This window comes from Lygodium microphyllum, chromosome 30 (assembly GCF_053477565.2).
Source record: "Lygodium microphyllum isolate KBCC chromosome 30, Lygodium_microphyllum_v1.1.10, whole genome shotgun sequence".
NCBI lineage: Eukaryota > Viridiplantae > Streptophyta > Polypodiopsida > Schizaeales > Lygodiaceae > Lygodium > Lygodium microphyllum.
The window spans coordinates 387,716-405,000 of record NC_141164.1 but is presented as its reverse complement, the minus strand read 5'-3'; the positions used below and the strand labels follow the sequence as shown (position 1 = coordinate 405,000).

The following is a 17,285-nucleotide window of genomic DNA, read 5'->3' as shown; positions in this document are numbered from 1 at the left end:
CGAACAGATCAGGCACAGATTTCGTCAGCAGCCACGAATTTCTACAATGACAGGGCTGCAGATCACCAATGTGGTCGATTTCTGTGCCAGGAGGGAGCGCCCTAAGTAGAGGAAGACATGTCTAGATAAGAGTTCATGAAGATATGCTCTACAGAGAGAGATATGAAGGTTCCATGGAGGGTATGTCCTACAAGTCACAATTGAAGACTATGGCAGTGACTGGGAATTTTCACAATGCTGAGCTTCAGATAGCCAAATGTCATGGATTGATGTGATACAAGGAAGCTTTGTGAGTTGGAGAACACTTTTCTAAAAGGAAGCTCCAAGATATTTGACCTGTGGAGTGAGATATAAGTGGCTCAATCTGACAGGGTGCTGCTGGCTATGGTTGCCATGGAAGCTTAAGTGAAGGTAGAGTTGGGACATGAAGTCATGGGATGAAACTAAGCTTACCAGAGATTAACATGAGCTGACAGAGGGCTGAGGAGGGCTAACCCGAGCTGAGCCATGCCCAACTGGGCTCTGATACCATGTTGAGAAACATGCGGGATCTAGAGCATGGCAGTGAGTTATGGTCGATGGAAGGAGAAGTGTGGACTCATGATGGAGAAGGCAAAGACACTGTTTGTTACACAAGTGAATTAGGTTCCAAGATTGAAACTTGGACTCATAAACACAATCTTGTGTATGTGGACAGTGACATTGACACTTCACTGAAAAGAAAAGAGTACTATCATTGCATTAAGAAAAGGAAGCAAGTACAATGCTTTATAGGAAAATAGGAAACTGCAGTAGGCACCACTGTGCATATGGGATAGGTTAGCCTGCATGTCCTTGGCCCTGAAGCTCCATACAAAGAGGCTATTTAGTGAGTGTGATTACTGATTCTCAACATTCACTGCCTAGGGAGGGCCGCCCCGCGAGGGACGACGCTCTGCCCGGTCACCCGATCGGCACGCGGAGGTCCGCCCTGTTAGAAATGCGGGATCTAGAGCATGACATAACCGGAAGCTATGGAGGATGGAAAGAGAAGTGTAGACTCATGATGGAATGGACACTGTTTGTTACACAAGTGAATTAGGTTCCAAGATTGAGACTTGGACTCATAAACACAATCTTGTGTATGTGGACAATGACATTGACACTTTACTGAAATGAAAAGAGTACTATCATTGCATTAAGAAAGGAAGCAAGTACAATGCTTTATAGGAAAGTAGGAAATTGCAGTAGGCACCATTGTGCATATGGGATAAGTTAGCCTACATATCCTTGACCCTGAGACTCCATACAAAGAGGCTGTTTGAGTGTGATTGCTGATTCTCAACACGCCCTCATAGTTGGGGCAGCTCGGGCAGACCCTCGATAGCCTCCGAGGTCAAGAAGCAAACCCCTAGACCCAGCCCTCAGAGCCAATCGTTTTCCCAAATTTAAGGATCTGTTTTGCCAACTTCCCTTACCTACATTGTTCTATCGACTAGAGGCTGTTCACATTGGAGACCTGATGCCGTTATGAGTACGACTGGGCGTGATCGGTATTCGCTCCTCCATATTTTCACGGGCCGTGGGGGGCACACTGGACACCGCGAGATGTGCGGTGCTTTACCAGCCACTAGACCATATCTCTGAGTGATCCGATTTCAGGGTGGGTGGGCTGTTAAAAAGAAAACAGAACTCTTCCCGAGGCCCTCGCCGGCGTCTCCGGATTCGGTCACGTTGCCGTCCACCACCATGTCCCGGTTTGGGAATATTAACCTGATTCCCTTTCGATGAGCGGCGCGCATTGTGCCCTTGACACAGGACTTCCCCATCTCTTAGGATCGACATGTCCAATTGCTGTTCACATGGAACCTTTCTCCACTTCGGTCTTCAAAGTTCTCATTTGAATATTTGCTACTACCACCAAGATCTGCACTGGGGGCCATTTCACTCGGGCTCACGCCCAGAGCTGCGCCACGACCCCCACGCCCTCCTACTCATCGGGGTCTCTCACTCTCCCTGATGGCCGAGTATAGGTTGCGCGCTTCAGCGCCATCCATTTTCGGGGCTAGTTGATTCGGCAGGTGAGTTGTTACACACTCCTTAGTGGATTTTGACTTCCATGACCACCATCCTTCTGTCTTAATCAATCAACACCCTTTGTGGGATCTAGGTTACCGCGCAGTTCGGCACCGTAACCCGGCTTTCCATTCATCTTGCATCGCCAGTTCTGGTTACCAAGAATGGCCCACTTAGAGCTTGCATTCCGCACCCAGGTTCAACAGAGCAACCCCAGCCGCTTACCTATTTAAAGTTTGAGAATAGATCGAGGGTGTTTCACCCCCGATGCCTCTAATCATTTGCTTTACATGATAAAACTGCGAGGAGCTCCAGCAATCCTGAGGGAAACTTCGGAGGGAACCAGCTACTAGATGGTTTGATTAGTCTTTTGCCCCTATACCCAAGTCTGACGAACGATTTGCACGTCAGTATTGCTACGAGCCTCCACTAGAGTTTCCTCTGGCTTCGCCTTGCTCAGGCATACTTCACCATCTTTTGGGTCCTAGCAGGTACGCTCCCACTCAAACCTTTCACTGAAGATCATGGTCGGTCGATGGTGTACCCCGTGAAGGGGATCCCACCTGTTAGGTTCCTTGCGCCTTCATGGGTTTGCCACCCACCGGCTCGTGTACATGTTAGACTCCTTGGTCTGTGTTTCAAGATGGGTCGAATGGAAAGCCCAGAGCGCCAACGTCCCGAGCATGCAGGTGTAGAGCCCGCCACAAGTGGCGCACACTTCGTTCCTCGGCCAACGTGACGGCATCGGCAAGCCATCTAAAGCCCGCTCTTGTCCCGCCGCACCGGCCCACGCTAACCAGCGCCCCGCGTCGAGCGGCGGACCAACTTGCACCATTCCGCATCTGACTTGGGCGCACCCGCGGCATCCATTCGCTTCCCTCCCAGCAACTTCAAGCACTTTTTAACTCTCTTTTCAAAGTCCTTTTCATCTTTCCCTTGCGATACTTGTTCGCTATTGGTCTCTTGCCCATATTTAGCCTTGGACAGAATTTACCACCCACTTAGGGCTGCATTCCCAAATAGCCCGACTCATCAATGGCGTCTCATGGGCCGATAGGGTCCCAGCTCGACGGGGCTCTCACCCTCTCTGACACCCCTTTCTAGGGGGACTTGAGCTTGGTTCGCCGTAGGGGACGCCTCTCCAAACTACAATTCGCACGGCAAAGCCGTGCGATTTCCAAGCTGGGCTCTTTCCGGTTCGCTCGCAGCTACTAGGGAAATCGTGGTTAGTTTCTTTTCCTCCACTTAGTGATATGTTTAAACTCAGCGGCGGGTAGCCTTGCCTGATTTGAGGTCCGAGTTGCGTTTCGGGTCGCCGAGGGCAAGGCTGGACTCGGAAGAGCCCGATCCGACACATGCACCCGGGAAGAGGCACCCGCAAATAGCCGCCACCTCGACGAGGAGATGAACCACCCTTGCAGAGCAACGTCACCGCACGATGCTGCCGGTACATTCCAGCCAAACGCGGCATCACGTCAGAGCGCGAATGACCAATTCCACCCTCTCCCCCGAAGAAGGGGAGAGGGTGTGGGGGAGTTAGGGATGCTCAAGCAGGCATGCCCTTGCACGAGCCGCGGGCGCAAGTTGCGTTCAAAGACTCGATGATTCGCGGAATTCTGCAATTCACACTACGTATCACATTTCGCTTCATTCTTCATCGTTGCAAGAGCCAAGATATCCATTGCTAAGAGTCGTTGTGTTTTGTTTTTCGATCCTCCCGAGGGGAGGAATCTCAGACAAGACAAGGTTTATCAAGTTCCTCCTGCCACCCCCGCGTGCGTGGAGGGGCAAAAGGTTTAGCAAGGCGGCGGCATTGCTAAATGAGCACGACCGAGGGGGAGCACCTTGAGCAAGGGAGAGAGGTCGAAGGTGTGCCTCCTTCCTCCTCCACCCGCACGGTCGCGGGACGACCCCGAAGCATAGCCTCCCCCACTGTCGCCCGACTTCGACGAGGGGAGAGAGGATGCCGACCACGCCTCCGAGCGCGATCCCTCACGGACATTCCAGGGTTCGCATTGTTCTTACGGACATTCAAGCATCGCCGCAATCTGAAAACTTCACTGGACCATTCAATTGGTAGGAAACTCTGGTAAGCAGAACTGGTGATGTGGGATGAACCAAAAGCCGGGTTACAGTGCCAAACTACATGCTAACCTAGATCCCACAAAGGGTGTTGATTGATTAAGACAATAGGACGGTGGTCATGGAAGTCGAAATCCGCTAAGGAGTGTGTAACAACTCACCTGCCGAATCAACTAGCCCCGAAAATGGATGGCGCTGAAGCGCGCAACCTATCCTAGCCATCGGGGTGAGTGCAAGGCCCCGATGAGTAGGAGGGCATGGGGATCGTGGTGCAGCTCTGGGCGCGAGCCCGAGTGAAACGGCCCCCAGTGCAGATCTTGGTGGTAGTAGCAAATATTCAAATGAGAACTTTGAAGACCGAAGTGGAGAAAGATTCCATGTGAACAACAATTGGACATGGGTTAGTCGATCCTAAGAGATGGGGCAGTCCTGTGTCAAGGGCGCAATGTGCGCCGCTCATCGAAAGGGAATCGGGTTAATATTCCCGAACCGGGACATGGCGGTGGACGGCAACGTGATCGAATCCGGAGACACCGGTGGGGGCCTCGGGAAGAGTTCTCTCTTTTCTTTTTAACAGCCCACCCACCCTGAAATCGGATCACCCAGAGATAGGATCCAGCGCATGTCTCGCGGTGTTTGGTGCGCCCCCGGCGGCCCATGAAAATCTGGAGAAGCGAATGCCGATCACGCCCGGTCGTACTCATAACCGCATCAGGTCTCCAAGGTGAATAGCCTCTGGTCGATAGAACAATGTAGGCAAGGGAAGTCGGCAAAACGGATCTGTAACTTCTGGAAAAGAATTGGCTCTGAGGGCTAGGTCTAGGGGTTTGCTTCTTGACCTCGGAGGCTGTCGAGGGCCTGCTTGAGCCGCCCCAGCGGCGAGGGCAGACCTCCGCGTGCCGATCGGGTGACGGGGGCAGAACGTCATCCCTCGCGGGGCGGCCCTCCCTAGGCGGTGAACAGCCGTCTCAGAACTAGTACGGACAAGGGGACTCTGACTGTTTAATTAAAACGAAGCATTGTGATGGTCCCTGCGGATGTTGACGCAATGTGATTTCTGCCCAGTGCTCTAAATGTCAAAGTGAAGAAATTCAACCAAGCGCGGGTAAACAGCGGGAGTAACTATGACTCTCTTAAGGTAGCCAAATGCCTCGTCATCTAATTAGTGACGCGTATGAATGGATTAACGAGATTCCCACTCTCCCTATCTACTATCTAGCGAAACCACAGCCAAGGGAACGGGCTTGGAAGAATCAGCGGGGAAAGAAGACCCTGTTGAGCTTGACTTTGTGAAAGAAGACCCTGTTGAGCTTCACTCTAGTCTGACTTTGTGAAATGAATTGAGGGGTGTAGAATAAGTGGGAGCCTTTGGCGCAAGTGAAATACCACTACATTTAATGTTATTTTACTTACTCCATGAGGTGGAGGCGGGGCTCGGCCCCTGCTTCTGGTCTTAAGGCACGCTCACGTGTGCCGATCCAGGCAGAAGACAATTTCATGTGGGGAGTTTGGCTGGGGCGGCACATCTATTAAAAGATAATGCAGGTGTCCTAAGATGAGGTCAACGAGAACAGAAATCTCGTGTGGAACAAAATGGTAAAAGCTCATTTGATTTTGATTTTCAGTAGGAATACAAACTGTGAAAGCATGGCCTATCGATCCTTTAGTGTTTCGGAATTTGAAGCTAGAGGTGTCAGAAAAGTTACCACAGGGATAACTGGCTTGTGGCAGCCAAGCGTTCATAGCAATGTTGCTTTTTTCATCCTTCGATGTCGGCTCTTCCTATCATTGTGAAGTAGAATTCGCCAAGTGTTGGATTGTTCACCCACCAATAGGGAACGTGAGTTGGGTTTAGGCAGGTTAGTTTTACCCTACTGATGAGTGGTGCCGCAATAGTAATTCAACTTAGTACGAGAGGAACCATTGATTTACATAATTGGTCATTGCGCTTGGTTGAAAAGCTAGTGGCGCGAAGCTACTATGTGTAGGATTATGACTGAATGCCTCTAAGTCAAAATCCATGCTAGACGCGGCGCTCTCTACCTCCCCGATTGTTACCCAACTGATAGTAGGGGCGCTCGCTCATCCCCGAGAGCATGTGTCGAGAGTCTCCCTCGAGGTGCCGGAAGTGGTCGCCTCGAGGACTCTGAATGGAAATTCTGAACGATCGGGGAGATGAATCCTTTGCAGACAACTTAAATATGTGGCTGGGTATTGTAAGTGGCAGAGTAGCCTTGCTGCTACGATCCACTGAGATTCAGCCCACCGCCGCATCGATTTGTCCCCCTTCCGCTCGGTTCGATGGGGTTTTCTTGGCCTCGGCCCTTGTGTGCGCCCCCAAGTCCTCGCGCACACCGTGCACCCGATCTAGCCGAGCTTGTGCAGGCGGTTTGATCGCCTTCTCTTCACATTCCCTGCCTTGGCTCGCTTGCATTAGTGCGGTTTTTGTGCTTGTCTCGCCTCGTCGGCATCCGTGGCATTTCAAGTCCGCCCGCTGTGGCATGGATTCTACGACTCCGATCTTCTGTGCGTCGCCTCCACGTGCGTGGGGTTCTCTTCTTCACGTGGACATGCGCTCTCCGCGACGTGGATTCTATAACTTGATCTTTTGTACCTCGTTGCCTTTATGTGCGCAAGGTTCTCTTCGAGTGGATGCTCGCCCACGGTGTCGATGGCATTCCAAGTTCGTCCATGGCATGGATTCTATGACTCAATCTCATGTGTGCGGGGTTTAGTGCTTGCATGGACACGGGTCCTCCTGGTATGAATGGCATGCCCCCCTCTCCCCCACCGCCTTGTGGCATGCTGTGGGCACGTGTCCTCCATAGCACGTATTTTGTGGCTCGATCTTTTCTACATAGTCGCCTATGTGTGCACGGGGTGATCTTCACGTGGATGCTTGCCCTTCGTGTTAGAAATGGCACGCGACGGCGTCATTCAATCTTTTGTGCATCGCCTCCATGTGCGCAGGGTTTAGGGTTCGCGTTGAGTCGCGTCCTCCGTGGCATGAACGGCATGGCATGCCACCATGCCTCACTCTTGAGCTCTCTCGTGCCACTTTGTGAGTATACAAGAGCTCTTTGGAATTCCTTTGTGTTCGTGGTGCGGTCATACTAGCGCTAATACACCTGATCCCATCAGAACTCCGCAGCTAAGCGCGGTTGGGCCAGAACAATATTGGGATGGGTGACCTCCCGGAAAGTCCTGGTGCTACACCCTTTTGCATGCTTGTTTCGAGACCATGGCATGGAAATCCCCTCGGATCACGTCTTGACTCTCCAACACTGACATCGTGGTAGGAAACCCCCTCACCTTGCCATGACGCGGCGCCTCCTCTCCTCGTCGCGATTGTCTTTGCATACGTCGTGCCTGGTTCCTCACTCTGCCTCACTTTCACTGATACCCCCTCCTCATGATGCGAGGTTTTTTGGGAGCGGAGGGTGTGCCATGTTGTGGGGGGGTGTGGTGGAGCGGGGTTTTCCGAGGAGGGAGGGCGTGTCATGTTGTGCGGGCGAGTTGTTGCAGCGGGGATTTCTGAGGAGGGAGGGTGTGCCATGTCATGGGGCGGTTGGGTGGTGCCATGTCGTGGGGGGGTTTTTTTAGGAGGTCCGCCGGGGAATGGGTGGTTCCATGTCGCGGGAGGGGGTTGTGTGCAATGGGGTGTGTGTGCCGTGTCATTGCGGAGTGGGATTTCTGAGGAGGGAGGGTGTGCCATGTCGTGGGGGGTGAGGTGACGTGCGGTGGGTTGAGCGGGGTTTTTCGAGGTGTGGTTGGGTGGCGTGGTGTGGATGGAGCGGGGTTTTTCGAGGTGGGGTGCGTGGGGGATGCACCGTGTCATGGGGGGGTGAGGTGGGGTGGGATGGGCCGTGTTGTGGGGGGGTGAGGTGAGGTGGGGTGGGGTGGGGGGGTGTGTGCCTTGCCGTGTGGGGGGGGTGAGGTGAGGTGAGGTGGGTTGAGCGGGGTTTATCGAGGCATGGTGGGGTGGTGTGGATGGAGCGGGGTTTTTCAAGGTGGTGTGCGTGGGGGATGCGCCGTGTCATGGGGGGGGTGAGGTGGGGTGGGAGAGTGAGGTGAGCTGTGGTGTGGTGGGTCGAGCAGGGTTTTTTGAGGCGTTGTGGGGTGGTGTGGATGGAGCGGGGTTTTTTGAGGTGGGGTGCAGGGGGGATGTGCCGTGTCGTGGGGGGTGTGATAAACCTGCACTCATTACACACTCAATACAACACAGAAAGGTAACACGATATGAGCTCAAGGTATACTCTTGTATTATTCAATCCAAAAAGCGGGACAACATAGACACATCCCAGGACTACACCCTCGTGATGCCGCACATAAGAGGGTTCACCACTAGGCATAGGGAATCACATGTAGAGTGGAAACAAGGTAGGGCTTTGAGTCACTACTACTCCCTATATAGGTGTAATCGGTAGCAACGGCATGGTGTAGCTACAAAGCCCTTACACTCACCCCCGCTTTTACTGGATTGCCGATCTCAGCAATCTAAGGGTAGCATTTTTTATTTGACTCATCCGGGGTCTTAACGCAGCTTTTCCTATCAAGCTGGTCAGTGTTTGCCGGTCTAAGGGACCGCGGGGTCTTAACACAGTCTATGCTATCAGACTGGCCAGTGTCTATCTCACTAGGACGTTGGAGCTTTTTATTTGCTGGAGTTGTTTTTGGATGATTGCTACCATGCGGGTCCACCCTCGACTCGATCACATTTGAGGAGTGGGGGCATGTGTGGGTCTATGCTTGAGAACCGCATTATTTGTTAAAGTACTGGAAAGGCTCAAGGGTCGTTGGAAGGAGCTGGGGGGTTCTCCTCGAGCCAAAGGGCGAAGGCATCCTTTCCGCGTTCGTGGGCCTCCGCTTCTGAGATCCAAGTGGCCTCCTTGAGTGGATGCATGTGCCACTTGGTGAGGTATTCGGGGAAGCCTATTTGTTGCCGGCGTCGGAGGAAGGCTTCTACTTCGAAGAGACCATTGGAATGGAGCATCAGTACACGTCGTCCCCATTGGTTGTCGGGATAGAACCTGCGCAGAAGGCGAGCATGAAATGCGTTATGAACACAAACACTGTCTGGCAGGTCGCTTGTAGGTGACTTTGTTCAGCACTTGAGTGATTCGGTAGGGTCCATAGTAACGGTGATTGAATTTGGGGGTCATGTTTTTGGGAAGTGACATATTCTTAGAGCTCACTAGGACCATGTCTCCTTTGGTGAATAGTACAGCCTTTCTCTTTTTGTTTTCTTGCTCTGTCATGGTGATCTTGCTCTGCTTAGGCTTTGTTTAGCTGCTGCATTGCGGTCTCTCCATTTCTTCAAGAATTCTTTTGCATCTTGATCTTCCGCTTTGGCCGCTCCGGATGCTAAGGCCAATGATGTTATGACTTCTTTTAGGTCAGTTTTCCGGCTCAATGCATCTGCTATATTGTTAGTGGAGCCGGGTTTGTGTTTAATCTCCAGGTCGAATTCGGCTAGGAAGTCTAGCCAGCGGGCTTGCTTTGCCGATAACTTGGGATGAGATTGGAAGTATTTGAGGGAGATGTTGTCAGTGAAGATGAATGTATGCTTGTCTTGAACATAATGCTTCCATTTTCTAAGGCAGTGTATGACTGCCAACATTTCCTTCTCATGCGTGCTCCACCTTGTTTCAGCACCGGCGAACTTCTTTGACTCATAAGCAATGGGGTGACTCTCTTGTACCAGGACACCTCCTATGCCGTAATCAGATGCATCTGTGGAAATTTCAAAGGGTTTAGTAAAGTTTGTCACCTTTAGGATAGGAGTTTGGCTCATGCACTTCTTCATCTACTCAAAGGCTTCCTGTTGCGCATTCCCCCATGTAAAAGGGTGATCTTCCTTGGTGAGGTGGGAGAGGGGGGCAGTGATGAGGCTGTAATCTTTTATAAATCTTTGGCAAAACACTGTGAAGCCGACCCGCACTTCTCTTACATTCTTGAGTACAGGCCATCTTTGGATGGCTTCCACCTTCTTAGGATCCACTTTGATTCCATCTGCTCCTACAATAAAGCCTAAGAACTCCAACTCTTTCACTGCAAACTCACATTTTTCTGGCTTGGCATATAACTGGTGCTGCCGCAGTTTCTCAAAAACTCGGCGTAGGTGCTGCTTATGTTCTTCTAATGTTTTGCTGTAGACTAGGAGGTCATCAATGTAGATAATGACAAAGATATCTATCTTCGGTCTAAAGACTCCATCCATGAGGCCACAAAATGTTCCTGGCCCATTGCTTAGGCCGAATCCTAGTACTAGCCACTCAAAACTACCATATCGGGTGCGGAATGCTGTTTTCGGGATATCTTCTTTTGCTATGCAGATTTGGTGGTATCCGGATCTAAGGTCAAATCGGCTAAAGTACTTGGCCCCGTGTAACCTATCTAGGAGATGCTCCACTAGGGGCATGGGGTATTTGGTTTTTATGGTGATTCTGTTAAGGGCCCTATAATCTACACAGAGTTTGAGTCCCCCATCCTTCTTCTTTATAAATAGCACTGGGGCACCAAAGGGGGATTTGCTAGGGCGGATGAATCCTTTTTCTTCTAGCTCATGCAGTTGCTTCTTCAGTTCCATTAGTTCAGTGTGATTCATGCAATAGGGAGCTTGGGTTGGTGGGGCAGACCCTGGGATTAGCTCAATTTTGTGATCTACATCTCGCCTGGGTGGTAGACCCTTAGGAAGCTCGGCTGGCATCACATCTTTGAACTCTTCTAGTATTTCTGCCACCTCTGTTTTCTTGTTCTGTTGTCTGGGTTTCTTGCCACTTTCTTCTTGTTCAATCGGTCAGATCATGCATAGATAGACCATATCTCCTTGTTTGACTGATTTTTCGACTTGCTTGGGCACATATTCTTTCATCTTTCCCTGTGTTTCCTTGAGGTTCCTCCATTCATCTCTCACTTTGAATTTCTCCAGCTTTGGAATAAAGTAGTCCTTTAGTTCTTCCTAGAGTTCTTCCCACGAACAGATTGTGTGGCCCTGCTCTTGTTCTAGCAAGTACCAAGTGGTAGCGTCCTCCTCCAAGTAAATGGCTACCACCTCCGCCTTCCTCTCTTCAGTAATTCGTGAATACTTTAAGTACTTGTCCACCTCTGCGATCCACTTCTTCAGAACCAAACCATCCCTCTCTCCCTTGTACTTGGCGGGTTGGGGCATCTTGAATTTTCCATAATCATCTTCTGAACTACTGCTATCTTCCTCTTCTTTGCGATGGTGCTTCTTCTCCTTCTTCTTGTCTTTCTTTTGCTTCCTAATTCTACTACTTTCTCCTTCTCCTTCCTTGTATCTTGCGCCCTCCTATATGTCTCCTCTCTACCCGTTCTATCCATCTCCTCTTGCATTCGGTGTCTTTTCTCCTCTTCTTGTTGTTGAATCACCCATTCTCTATAGCCCTGCTCTACTTCTAACTTTTTTCTCCTTTCTTCCTCCTCTTCTTTCATGTGCATGTTCCTCCATATTCATTCTAGCATGCCTGACATACCATCTAACTGTCTTTCTAGTCCGGCCACTTTCTCCTCCTGGACCACTCTCCATTCTTGTCCCATACTCTTCTTCCTCTCCTCCAGTGGTGGGAGGGTGACGTTCTCCCTTTTGTCCTCCATGTGGTTGGTGGTGGTGTCGACACGGGGAAGCCGCGTTTTGCCGGTGGTGGTGTGGGTCGTGCCGCGGGGAAGCCGCGTCACGTCTTCAGATGGTGGGATCCTTTCTTCGGGGCACTGGATCCTTTCTCCTGCTTCCGTGAGCACTCCTTCACTTCGAGCAAGAGTTGCTCTAATATCAAGTGTGATAAACTTTCACTCGTTACGCACTCAACACAACATAGAAAGGTAACACGATATGAGCTCAAGGTATACTCTTGTATTACTCAATCCAAAAAGCGGGACAACATAGACACATCCCAGGACTACACCCTCGTGACGCCGCACATAAGAGGGTTCACCATTGGGCATAGGGAATCACACGTAGAGTGGAAACAAAGCAGGGCTTTGAGTCACTACTACTCCCTATATAGGTGCAATCGGTAGCAACGACATGGTATAGCTACAAAGCCCTTACAGGGGGGTGAGGTGAGGTGAGGTGGGGTGGGGGGGGTGCCGTGTCGTGGGGGGGAGGGGGGGTGAGGTGAGGTGTGGTGGGTCGAGCGGGGTTTTTCAAGGCGTGGTTGGGTGGTGTGGATGGAGCGGGGTTTTTTGAGGTGGGGTGCGGGGGGCATGTGCCGCGTCGTGGGGGGTGAGGTGAGGTGGGGTGAGGGAGGTGTGCCGTGTCGTGGGGAGGGGGTAAGGTGAGGTGGGGTGGGTCGAGCGGGGTTTTTCAAGGTGGGGTGCATGGGGGATGCGCCGTGTTGTGGGGAGGTGAGGTGGGGTGGGATGCGCCGTGTCGTGGGGGGTGAGGTGAGGTGGGGTGGGGGGGTGTGCCGTGTCATGGGGGGGTGAGGTGAGGTGGGATGGGTCGAGCGGGGTTTTTCAAGGAGTGGAGGGGTGGTGTGGATGGAGCGGGGTTTTTCGAGGTGGGGTGCAGGGGGGATGCACCGTGCTGCGGGGGGTGAGGTGGGGTGGGATGCGCCATGTCGTGGAATGTGAGGTAAGGTGGGGTGGGTCGAGCGGGGTTTTTCGAGGCATGGTGGGGTGGTGTGGACGAAGCGAGGTTTTTCGAGGTGGGGTGTGGGGGGGATGCGCCGTGTCGTGGGGGGATGAGGTGGGGTGGGGGGTGTGCTGTGTCGTGGAGGGGTGTGACGCGGGGTGGGGTGGATCGAGCGGGGTTTTTGGAGGCGTGGTGGGGTGGTGTGGATGGAGCGGGGTTTTTCGAGGTGGGGTACGGGGGGGATGCGCTGCATCGTGGGGGGTGCGGTGGGGTGGGGGGTGTGCCGTGTCGTGGGGGGGAGGGGTGACGTGGGCTGGGGTGGGTCGAGCGGGGTTTTCAGAGGCGTGGTGGGGTGGTGTGGATGGAGAGAGGTTTTTCGAGGTGGGGTGTGGGGGGGATGCACCGCGTCGTGGGGGGGTGAGGTGGGCTGGGATGCGCCGTGTCGTGGGGGTGGGGGGTGAGGTGAGGTGGGGTGGGTCGAGCAAGGTTTTTCGAGGTGTGGTGGGGTGCTGTGGATGGAGCGGGGTTTTTGGAGGCGTGGTGGGGTAATGTGGATAGAGTGGGGTTTTACGAGGTGGGGTGCAGGGGGATGCACCACGTCGAGGGGGGGTGCGGTGGGGTGGGGGGGTGTGCCGTGTCGTGGGGGGGTGATGCGGGGTGGGGTGGGTCGAGCGGGGTTTTCGGAGGCGTGGTTGGGTGGTGTGGATGGAGCGGGGTTTTTCGAGGTGGGGTGCAGGGGGACCTTGTGGGGGGTGCAGTGGGGTGGGGGGTCTGCTATGTCATGGGGGGGTGACGCGGGGTGGGGTGGGTTGAGTGGGATTTTTGGAGGCGTGGTGGGGTGATGTGGATGGAGCGGGGTTTTTCAAGGTGGTGTGTGGGGGGGCGTCGTGGGGGGGTGGGGTGGGGTGTGCCGTGTCGTGGGGGGGTGACGCGGGGTGGGGTGGGTCGAGCCGGGTTTTTGGAGGCATGGTGGGGTGGTGTGGTTGGAGCAGGGTTTTTCCAGGTGGGGTGCGGGGGGCGTTGTGGGGGGTGCGGTTGGGTGGGGGGTGTGCCGTATTGTGGGGGGGTGACGCGGGGTGGGGTGGGTTGAGTGGGGTTTTTGGAGGCGTGGTGGGGTGGTGTGGATGGAGCGGGGTTTTTCTAGGTGGGGTGCGGGGGGGCGTCGTGGGGGGTATGGTGGGGTGTGCCGTGTCATGGGGGGTGACGCAGGGTGGGGTGGGTCGAGTGGGGTTTTTGGAGGCATGGTGGGGTGGTGTGGATGGAGTAGGGTTTTTCGAGGTGGGGTGCGGGGGGGATGTGCCGTGTCATTGGGGGTGAGGTGGGGGGGATGCGCTGCGTCGTGGGTGGGTGCGCTGGGGTGGGTGGATGTGCTGTGTCGTGGGGGGGTGAGGCAGGGTGGGGTGGGTCGAGCGGGGTTTTTGGAGGCGTGGTGGGGTGGTGTGGATTGAGCGGGTTTTTTCGAGGTGGGGTGCGGGGGGATGCACCATGTCGTGGGGGGGTGAGGTGGGGTGGGATGCGCCGTGTCGTGGGGGTGGGGGGGTGAGGTGAGGTGGGGTGGGTCGGGCGGCATTTTTCGAGACGTGGTGGGGTGCTGTGGATGGAGCTGGGTTCTTGGAGGCATGGTGGGGTGCTGTGGATGGAGCGGGGTTTTTCGAGCTGGGGTGCGGGGGGATGCGCCGCATTGTGGGGGGGTGAGGTGGGATGGGAGTGGTGTGACGTGTTGTGGGGCGGGGGTGTGCCGTGTCATGGGGGGGTGAGGTGAGGTGCGGTGGGTTGAGCAGGGTTTTTTGAGGTGGGGTGGGGGGACGGATGCGCCGTGTCGTGGGGGGCTGAGATGAGGTGGGGTGGGTTGAGCAGGGTTCTCTGAGGTGGGGTGGGGTGGGGTGGTGTGGATGGAGTGGGATTTTTTGAGGTGGGGTGGGAGGGTGTGCCGTGCCATGGGGCACGGGGTGTGCCGTGTCGTGGGGGGGTGAGGTGAGGTGGGTGGGGTTGAGCGGGGTTTTTTGAGGTGAGGTGGGATGGTTTGGATGGAGCGGGGTTTTTGGGGGTGGGGTGGGGGGGATGCGCTGTGTCGTGGGGGGATGAGGTGCAAGGGGGAGGGGTGGGAGGGGGCCTTCGGTGGAGTGACTTTTCTTTTGGGTGGGGGGGTGGGGGGAATGGACTTGGGTGGAGTGGGTTTTTTTTTTGGGATGACGGTCTTGGGTAGAGTGGGGTTTTTTTTTTGGGGGGGCGCGGGGGGTTGGGTGGAGTGGGGTTTTCTTAGGGGGAAGGTACACCACATCATGGGGGGGTGGGGTGGGGTGGGGTGGTGTGAGGTGTTTGGGGGGGGAGGGCGGGGGGTTGGGTGGAGCGGGGTTTTCTTATGGGGAAGGTGCACCACGTCGTGGGGGGGTGAGGTGAGGTGGGGTGGGGTGGTGTGAGGTGTTTTGGGGGGGAGGCCCGAGGGTTGGGTGGAGCGGGGTTTTCTTAGGGGGAAGATGCACCATGTCATGGGGGGGTGAGGTGAGGTGGGAGGGGGGTTTAGGGTGGAGTGAAGTTTTTTGGGGGGTGGGTTGAGCAACGTTTTTTGAGGGGAGGTGAGGTAGGGTGGGGTGGGTGGGGGGGGAGGCGATCACGGTGTGATGTGTCATGGAGGGTTGAGCGGGGTTTTTTGAGGTTAGGTGGGTTGGGATGGATGGATCGGGTTTTTTTGGGGAAAGGGGGGGAGGCGATGAGGGTGTGATATGTCGTGGCGGGTTGAGGTGGGTTGAGCGGGGTTTTTTGAGGTTAGGTGGGGTGGGATGGGTGGAGCGGGTTTTCTTTTGGGGGAGGGGGGTTTGCGCCATGTCTTGGGGGGGTGAGGTGAAGTGGAGTGTTGTGGAGTGGGGTTTTTTGGGGGGGGTGGGTGAGGTGGGGTGCGTTGAGTGGGGGTTTTTTGAGTTGAGGTGAGGTGGGGTGGGGTGGGGGTTTTTTAAGAGGTTGGGGGGAGGGGGGGAATATGGGTGTGCCATGTTGTGGGGAGATGAGGTGGGGTGGGGTTGTGCCATGTCGTGGGGGGGCAGGGGGTTGGGTGGAGTGGGGTTTTCTTAGGGGGGGAAGGTGCGCCATGTCATGGGGGGGTAAGGCGAGGTGGGGTGGGGTGGGATGAGGTGAGGTGGGGATGGGTTGGGGGTTTTTTGAGAGGTGGGGGGGGATGAAGGTGTGCCATATCGTCGGGGGGTGAGGTGAGTGAGCATGGCTTTTTGAGGTGAGGTGGGGTGGGATGGATGAAGCGAGGTTTTTTCAGGGGGTTGCCATGTCGTGGGGGGAAGGGGGGGACTCCTCCCCCCTCCTCCCCCATGACATGACACAATGCGACGTGCTACCCTCCCCTCAACACACACACCCGCCCACCATGACGCAACGCCCCCCTCCTCCCTCAACACACACCACACCATGTCGCGACGTGCCCTCCCCCCCTCAACACACACACCCACCCACCATGTTGCGATGCCCTCTCCCCCCCCTTGCCATGACACGACGTGACGCGCCCCCTCCCCAACATAACATACCATCCCCCCTCCCCCCCCATGACATGACACGATGCGCCCGCCCCCCTCCCCAACATAACATGACATCCCCCCCTCGTGCCCCCCCCCATGACACAATGTGATGCGCCGCGCCCCCCTCCCCCTCCCCAACATATCATGACATCCCCCCTCCCCCCTTGACATGACACGATGTGACGCGCCCCCCTCCCCCTCCCCAACATGGCGTGACATCCCCCCCTCCCCCCCGCCCCATGACATGACACGACACGACGTGCCCCCCTCCCCTTAACACACACACCCACCAACCATGACGCCCCCCCTCAACACACACCACACCATGTCGCGACGTGCCCTGCCCCCCTCCGAAATTTGGCCCCCCCTTCCCCCCTCAACACACACCACAACATATCGCGACGCGCCCCCCCCATGACACGATGCGACGTGCCCGCCCCCTCCCCAACATAACATGACATCCCCCCCGCCCCCAATGACACGATGTGACGCGCCGTGCCCCCCTCCCCCTCCCCAACATAACATGACATCCCCCCCTCCCCCCCCATGACATGACATGACACGATGCGACTCCAACATGACATGACATCCCCCTCGCCCCCTCCCCAACATAACATGGCATCCTCCCCCCTCCCCCCCTCCCCATGACATGACACGACGCGACGCCCCCCCTCTCCCCCCTCAACACACACCACACCATGTCGCGACATGCCCTCCCCTCCCCCCCGGCTTCCCTCAACACACACACCCGCCCACCATGTCGCAACGCCCGCCCCCCCCATGCCACGACACGACGCGACATGCCTTCCTCCCCAACATAACATGACATCCCCCCTCCCCCCCCATGACGTGACGCGATGCGCAACCCAACCCCCTCCCCAACATAACATGGCATCCCCCCTCTCCCCATGACACGACATGACGCACCACGCCCCCCTTCCCCTCCCCAACATGACATGACATTCCCCCTCCCACCCCATGACAGAACATGACGCGACGCAGCCCCCTCCCCCTCCCCAACATAACATGGC

At 55.2% G+C, this 17,285-nt stretch overlaps 1 non-coding gene and 3 pseudogenes across 1 annotated transcript; 2 read left to right on the top strand and 2 right to left on the bottom strand.

Annotated features, from left to right (window-relative positions):
- LOC148009443 (25S ribosomal RNA) overlaps window positions 1-3,352 on the bottom strand; it is a 6,564-nt pseudogene extending 3,212 nt beyond the window's left edge.
- A 243-nt stretch (window positions 3,353-3,595) lies between these two features.
- LOC148009442 (5.8S ribosomal RNA) lies at window positions 3,596-3,748 on the bottom strand. Its single transcript, XR_015689824.1, has one exon. It is a non-coding gene; the product is annotated as a 5.8S ribosomal RNA (ribosomal RNA).
- A 1,130-nt stretch (window positions 3,749-4,878) lies between these two features.
- On the top strand, window positions 4,879-6,417 carry LOC148009441 (25S ribosomal RNA; annotated as a pseudogene).
- Window positions 6,418-7,237: 820 nt separating this feature from the next.
- LOC148009440 (5S ribosomal RNA) lies at window positions 7,238-7,356 on the top strand (annotated as a pseudogene).
- Window positions 7,357-17,285: the final 9,929 nt, after the last annotated feature.